The sequence below is a fragment of the Patagioenas fasciata genome, chromosome 18 (genome assembly GCF_037038585.1).
Source record: "Patagioenas fasciata isolate bPatFas1 chromosome 18, bPatFas1.hap1, whole genome shotgun sequence".
Classification (NCBI taxonomy): Eukaryota; Metazoa; Chordata; class Aves; order Columbiformes; family Columbidae; genus Patagioenas; species Patagioenas fasciata.
This window is the reverse complement of record NC_092537.1, coordinates 10204158-10211661: the sequence shown is the minus strand read 5'-3', so window position 1 is coordinate 10211661 and position 7504 is coordinate 10204158. Positions and strand designations below refer to the sequence as shown.

At 47.2% G+C, this 7504-nt stretch overlaps 1 protein-coding gene and 1 long non-coding RNA gene across 5 annotated transcripts in view; one reads left to right on the top strand and one right to left on the bottom strand.

Annotated features, from left to right (window-relative positions):
• Positions 1-7504, bottom strand: part of SHISA6 (shisa family member 6) — a 283910-nt gene that overhangs the window by 208410 nt on the left and 67996 nt on the right. The window lies entirely within an intron of this gene.
• LOC139829307 (uncharacterized) lies at positions 7-5624 on the top strand. The gene is made up of 3 exons (XR_011741778.1): positions 7-2979; positions 3074-3506; positions 4625-5624. It is a non-coding gene; the product is annotated as an uncharacterized lncRNA (long non-coding RNA).

Below are 7504 nucleotides of genomic sequence, written 5' to 3'. Positions count from 1 at the left end.
GGCATGTCCCAGTACACACCAGTACACTAACTGGGTGACTGGTGGAGAACCTTGCAGCTCTGACCTTTAAACCTCCTGCACTAAACCCATCCGTGACCCACCTTCACCCTCTTGTCTTTGTGCTGATATTGTCATTTAGTTTACACGTTATTTTCCCTCTCAGCTATTAAGCCACTACTGTGGTGAAGGATGATCCCATATCTCCCAGTCTTCCCCCTCTAGGCTAAACAAGCTAAACTCCAGTCTCATGTTGCCTAGCAGGACAACTCCTCCCCAGAAAACCCTCCTTGAAGCACAGTTCTGTACCTGCTCCTGTATGAATTAAACCTCCTTGGACAGAGCCTGCAAAGAGAAGCTGCTCAGTGGCTCCTACACCTCCTGTAGGTGATTTCTTATGCAGAGAGGACTAGATAACAGCTCAAAGCCACCATTTTTTGGTGCCTTCTTTCTGTTCCCCAGTGGATGGCCAATACCCATCCTGAGGGCTGGAGGCTTCTGGCCCTGGGTCTCTGATCAATGCAAGGACTATGCATTTAGCAGAAGGTGGGGGCCCTCAAACTGGACGTATTAGAGAGGTCTCTTTTTGTGTCAGTCACCCTGGTAGCTGGTGGAGAAATTAGATGTGGTTAAGATGAAGCTCCTCTGGCCTGCTTGGGACGTGTAGTTTGGGATGAGCTCCACAGCAGGGCCTCTTTCTCCCCAGCCTCAATGGAGACTGAAGAGCAAAGTCAGATGGAGATGATGGAAAGAAGAGAGGAACATCTGTTGTAACTCACATATGCCTGGGAAACCCCTGTGAGCAAACATTTAAACACATTTCTCTCCTAGGCAGCAATGCAAACTGGCAGGTAGTCCTATTCCCACTCAAGCTGGTGGACTGAAATCATAGCTCCATCACAAGGATGCTGGTTCATTGTAAACGGTGAAGAAGATATTGGCACTGCGAAATTTCTGCTTGTAACTATTATATGTCTGAATTGGCATTTGTGCAGACATGGGGATTCTGCTGGGAATTGTCTCTCAAGTTATAGTAAGTCCCCAATGCTGCAGGACGATAAAAGGGATCCTGAGGAGGAGAAGTTAATGTTGCTTATTCTCTCTCACTTCCTTTCAAATGCTGCTCAAGATTTACTGGAAAATCCACTGTCAGGTCACTGTTGCCAAATCTGAGCTTCACCAATACTGCTCTTCAGCCCCAGAGATCTGGAACAGAAGGCTTTCTGGATGAGTCTGTCCTAAAGCCTGAACAACACCTCAGCATCCTCTGGAAGGAAAGATGTTTACTCCTTTCTGGACAAGCAAGTGACCAAGGGAGCACCCAGACACCACCCCGTCATGAGGACAAGCCAGGGCCTGTTGTTTGGTGCAAGGGCAGACTGAGCAGGTCCCGTTTCTGACCGTCTCATCCACGCAGCCCGGGTCATCCTGAGGGTGCCACAGATCCGGACCCCCTTTCTGGTACAGTCTGAAAGTCACCTCAGCTTGTACAGCACTCACAACTAATGGCACAGTCCGAGGTACCTACACTCACTGTATCTTCTTCTCCCAGTTGCCAGCTTATTTCTATCAAACTGCCCTCCTGATTTATGTGTCATGTTTGATCCACGTTCCACTCCTGTTTCTGCCTTTCCTTCCCCAACTTCAAGTTAAGATAGTCATCCCAATTAATTTGATGGCTTTCTTGGGAAATACTGGTGCAGGAAAAGGCTTTGAAAATGGTAAAAATTCTCTCTGTGATGATTGCCATCCTCAGTTCAGTGTCTCTTGTGCACTTCCTCCTGAATATTTCAAGGTACTTCCGTCTTATCTGCATATGAAAGAGAAGCCAGCAGCTCTGAAAAGCTTGTTTAGAAAATCCAACTGCAGATATCTGTTTTGTTTTCACTGGCTCTATACAAACCCTTATTCACATCCAAGGGGTGAAAGCTCTGTAACGAGCATGATGATGACAGTGTAGAGCACCCCTGGCACTGGCAGGAAGGGCTCTCCTCAGTGGCACGGTGGAGGGAGACGCGTGGCGTGGACACGCTGTGCCGACGGCCGCTGCCAGGCTCTCTGTCCCCGCTCTTGCACACAAAGGGTTTCAAAGGATCGTCAGACACTTGAGGGATCTTGAGAAATAAGTCACGAAGCTCAAGATCTTCCAGAAGGCTTGTTTTGTAACCGAAGGAACGGCAGGGAAACGGGAAGGTAAGGTCTTAATGCAGTGCACTTGAGCACGTAATTCTGTGAATGGATGAAACAAAATGTCACCGTACACGTGTCTGCGCTGCACACGAGGGAGGCGGCAGGGATCTCAGACACCTCGCCAGGGGCAGGAAAAGCCACTGGAACATGGGGCATGATCATTTTGCACAACCTCTTCCTATCACTCACCAAAAGGAAAGTGAGAATCGACAATACTTGACACTGGGTGTTGCCCCCATGAGCCAGGGGAGGATGTGTCAGTGTCACTGAGATCCAGAGTCACGGGGCTATGTGCATGTTTATGTGGCAGATGCTGTGTCAGGATGTACCACAAGACACAGAAGGGGCCTGGAAGCTGCCAAGCTACTGACAGGACCTTTCTCACTCTCTGCTTTGCTTTTGGAGGGCAGGGGTGGGAAGGCAGCAGCCTGGTACACTGGCTACTGCACCCCCCATAATATAATTAATTCATTTGCAGCAGGCAGGGATCAGAGCCTGCACAGCCCTTAAACATTTGAGAGAGAGACAAACAGTGCGGGTGATGCAAGACAAAGTGCTGTGTCCTTGTGGGCTCAAATCACCCTAACTTCTGTTGCACCTCTCAATCCAAAATAAAGGCCACCAACACAGCGTGTGCCCTTAGCAGGTTTCACGCAGAGTGTAACCACCAGAAGAAAGGCTGCAGTGTCACTAAGCACAGCATCAAAGCTGTGTCTCCTCGCCAGAGGTCACAATGAAGCTGTGAGGGTCAGCTGTGGTGCCCCACCTCGTGCCATCTGCAAGCATACCACAGTGAGTTGACTTTTCAGTTGTCACCCAAACTTTTCCATGCAGTCGTTGATCAGTTCTCACTCCCTTGAGTTGGAGTATCCTGTTTTTCCCTCAGGTCACACCAAACTGGAACAAAGTGAGGGGATTTCTGGTGCCCTGGGTACACAGCATTAACTTCTACAAGATCAAGAGTCACCATCCCTGGAGGTGCTTAAAAGACATAAAGATGAGGTTCTTAGGGACATGGGTTATGTTATGGTTGGACTCGATGACCTTGATGTCTTCCAATCAAAATGATTCTGTGACTCTAAGGTGAATCCCTGCCATGGACACTTAAGGGACAGCACGAACTCAAGGAGGTTTCCTCCAGTCCCAGTCGTTTGAGGCACTTGAGCTTCACACCTGAACATTCATATTCCTTCTCTCTCTCCTCTTTTAAAAGTTACAGTTATTTTCCTGCCTCACTAACCACAAAAGTATCATGACCTGTGCTTCGTGTCCTGCGCACCCTCGATCTCAACAGCACCTTGTGACAGGGAGATCCACAGGTGAGTACTCACACTGAGTCAAAAAGCATTTCTTGCTCTCTGTTCTAAATTCAACATTTTTAATTCAACGCCTGTGAGTTGCCACAGAGAGGATGTGCAGTACTCGCCAAAATACCTTCTCTGTCCCAAATCCACTTTACAAACTTTTACCTGCAGCTCCCTCCAAGCACAGACACTTTGCCAGGCACTTTTAAAGTCTTTATTCATATTATACCTCCTAATAGGAACCTCAGGTTATTCTCGTTGCCTGTATTTGAACAGGCTCTATTTTTAGTTTCCTGGTTTAAAATGAATATGAGGACATGCCTTTTATAGACTCTATGCTCTTGGTAACCGAGCATATCTTAAATTAATAACAGTAACATATACTTTGGAATAAAACTTGTGTTACATTTTAAACAACGGAGTGATGACATAAAAAGAAGAGATAAGAGTACAGTACCTTAATAAAATTTTGAAGGGCTATGCCTCCAACAAGGAATTTGTGAGTTGTGTGCACAGATACAGCTCCTCATAAAGAGCAGATCTGCTCAGAAATACGATTGTGTAGGATGAGGGCCTTTACTCAGCAGATCTGCATCTCGCTGTCAGCGCTAATGTTTTTCTTATCATAGCGAGGAAGGCAACCCCCGAGCACAAGCTTCTCCTGCATCCATCACAGCATTTGAGCAAACCCCACCAGCAAAATCCAGACTCCTGGAGTCGGGCTTCAGTTTCCATCCTGAACAGAACACTCCTTTTTGTTCACATTATAAGCATATTTATTCCACGAATATCAGCTACTTTTTCTTTCAAAGAAAAGGGCTCTGATGTGTCCTTAATTCATTCCTTGTTCAGAGGGGGAAATGCACATTGGGAAGGTAAACCCACCATTTTCTCAAGGGGCAGGTGTGCAGCAGCAGTATGGTATGGTCTGCACTGGCATACAGAAGTTAATCTTCTGCAGCAGAGCCAAGCCAATGCCATCAAAATCAATTTAAAAATACCAGTCATTGGCAGAAAGTGGGTTTGGAATCAGCCCTTTAGTAGAGGAACTAGGCTGTCATCCAGAAACTGTATGTCAGCTATATGAATTACTGGCAAAAACCCAGTTTATCTCTTCATTCACTTGATGCTAGAACTATCCAAGAGTCAGAAAAACTGCCATGACGAGATCCGTTCCTGCTCTAACGCCTCCTGCTCCACGTATCTTGCTAGGATCATTGTCTCAGCCTTTGCCTCCAGCTGGAACGCTGCTCCCTGTCCTGCAGCCACTAATTTAGAAGGAAATCCAGCGAAAATAAAAAAGGTGCTTCTTGCTTTTCACCTACCAGGCAACGAATCGCAGGCTCAATGTAACCAGCAGCCTCCAAAACTCCCCCAGGGCTGCGTCCTGGCAGCTGCGCCCATGGGAGCACCAGCAGCAGCAAGGCCCATGTCCTCATCCAGGAGAACCTCTGCAGAAATCATCATGACTGTCTTTACACAAGGAAATAAGGGCGCACCCCTACGAAAAGTCATAGTGGGCACTTGTTTTCAGGAGTGTCACGGCCTCCGCATGAGGGATTAGTGGACCCTGGGAGTTTTAAAGGCACTGCCTGAAGAGCGCGGGTGGCAGAATGGGTTTACTCCAGCTCTGAGGAGAAACGGAGATGCAGTCAGAAAAAGCTGTCCTAGAAACGTTATGACTGTATTCTTCTCAACAGATGACAACTTCTAGAGCACCTAAAAGAGAGGTAGGAGGAGGAGTGCAGGACTTGCTCTGGAAAGTCCAAGCAAGGAGAAAATGCTCTGCTCATTGTGGGGGACTACGGTGGGTCCGTGGATTCCCTGACGGAGGGGTTGGGAACAGAAATTAGCCTTGAAGAAAGATGGGAATAAAGGAGTATCTGGAGATGTTCAGGTGTACCCGTGAGAGAGAAGGGAGTAAAAGAGTAACATTGATGATCGCAAAAATAGCCAATGAGATGTTACTGCTGTAACTTGTAACCACTAATGAAGAAACACATGAATTCGTAAAACTGTATAAAAATGCGCTTGTGGCAATAAATGGAGACTGTTGTTTGTACTTCAGAGCCTGGTCTATGTCGTTTGTCCATCTCAACGACAACGACTCATCCTTCAGCCCACAGCCTCGCTTCCCCACACAATCTGCTGTTCTCTTAGGGTTTCTTGGAGAACTTGCTGGCCCTGCCATCTCCTGAGAATCTCCAGGTAGCGAGCAATCTCCACCCCGAGGACAATGCCAGATGAGGGCTGCACATTCCCTCTGCTCGAGTCCCGAGGGGACTGTGGCACTGTGACTCAAGGGCCTGCCCGCTGCCATGGCAGCAGATGCAATTCCTGCCACAGGGGGTGGTGAATTCATTTCAGTCTCAAAGCCCTTAAAAAGAACGTTATAATACAGTTACTCCCCTGATCTCCTCCCTGCTCCTTGGGAACCCTGCGCTTTTTGTTCCTGGAGAACAGTAGCTCCTGGAGAACTTCCCTCGCCTATAAAAATGGCACGGCACAACCTCATTTCATTACCTAAACTCAGTCACGGAAATGTCAGGAAATTGCTGGGCTCTGTCTCTCCCTGTGTGCCCAAAGAGTAACTCAACAGCTAGAAATATTTTCTGGCTAAAGCAAGACCTTTCATGTAGATGCCAGAGAGAAACTGCTCCTTCTCTGGAGCAAAAAGCAGATCTGGGCTTAACTGTGTAAACTTCTTAGAAGTTCCTCCAGTATCTAATGCGCCAATCTATGAAGCCAAAGGCCTTAGACTTGTGAGTGCTGTGTCTCCCACAAGCCCAGGACTACCAGCAGTTATCCTGGCACACAGGGAAGAACAGGAGCAAGGCAACAGGGGTCCTGGTCCTGCTGGTGACCTCAGCCTGTGGCATCAGGATCGATGACACATGAAGGTTCTCTCCACTGAGCAGAGAAGGATTTTGGTGCCCAGCTGAAAGCACAAGCCTGACTTTAAGAGAGAGAGGGCAAGAATCATCTGGCTACGCTACAGACCTCTCAAGTGTCCTTGCAGCCCCATGAATGGAAGATTAATGGCTCAGTGACAAATGTCACCAGCATTAGTCACTATGAGACAATCTAAACGGAAGGAGGTTCTCAGCCTAGGGAATCTGCCCTGTCCTGGAAGAGTAAAGCAGCCCTGCTGGGATACAGCTGCACCCGGTAGGACAAGAAAAGGATGAAAACTTCTACATCTGTTGCCTCTGAACCAACAGAGCAATATGCTAACAGGAGTAGGCCCTACGCCACAGCGGATTACAGTTCAGCTTCTGTTCAGCTAAGGCTAGATTAAGGGCCCAACACACTAGAAGTCATAGATTTTGTGCTTAGGTGAAGTGAATTTTATTATCCTTTTGACTGCAAAACAGCTGTTGTCAGGAAGCCCTCATTCAGCTGTTTCACTCTGCACCTGTTGGAGCATGGACACCAGACCTGCAGCAAAGTCCTGGCAGTATTAAACAAAACTTGCTTTGGAATAATATGAAGAATTCCTCCAGCTGAGCAACAGAACAGGAACTAAATGACTAGAGAACCACAGGTCTGGAAAAGTAGGTCTGGGACAACAAAGTGATGCTGTAAACTATGCAACTTAACTTTCCTACTTCAACAGCTGCTGCACACCTGTAAATCCAATACAAGAGGGAATAAGACATCTGGGACATGTGTCCCTCTGGTCTGTCCCTGTCTAGGAATTATGGTTCCCATCTTCAACCTGAGGCCTTTAGACAGCACCACAATATAAACTTGTCACGGTCAGGGGCCTGCATGCTGTCAAGAGATGGAGATTAATCTGTTTCAAAGAGCAGAAAAAGTCAAACAGTAAGTTCAAGTCTGTCTCTCAAGGACTGTCTGCAATTGTTTTTGTTGTATAAACTCCCTACAATTGTCCACAGTTTTATACTGACTGTTAAAGGATGAACTGAAGCACCTAAGACCAAATGATTTCCCTCTGAGTGAGTACCATATCTAGAAAGGAAACTTGGAAAGCAAACCCGTGTCTCCAAAGC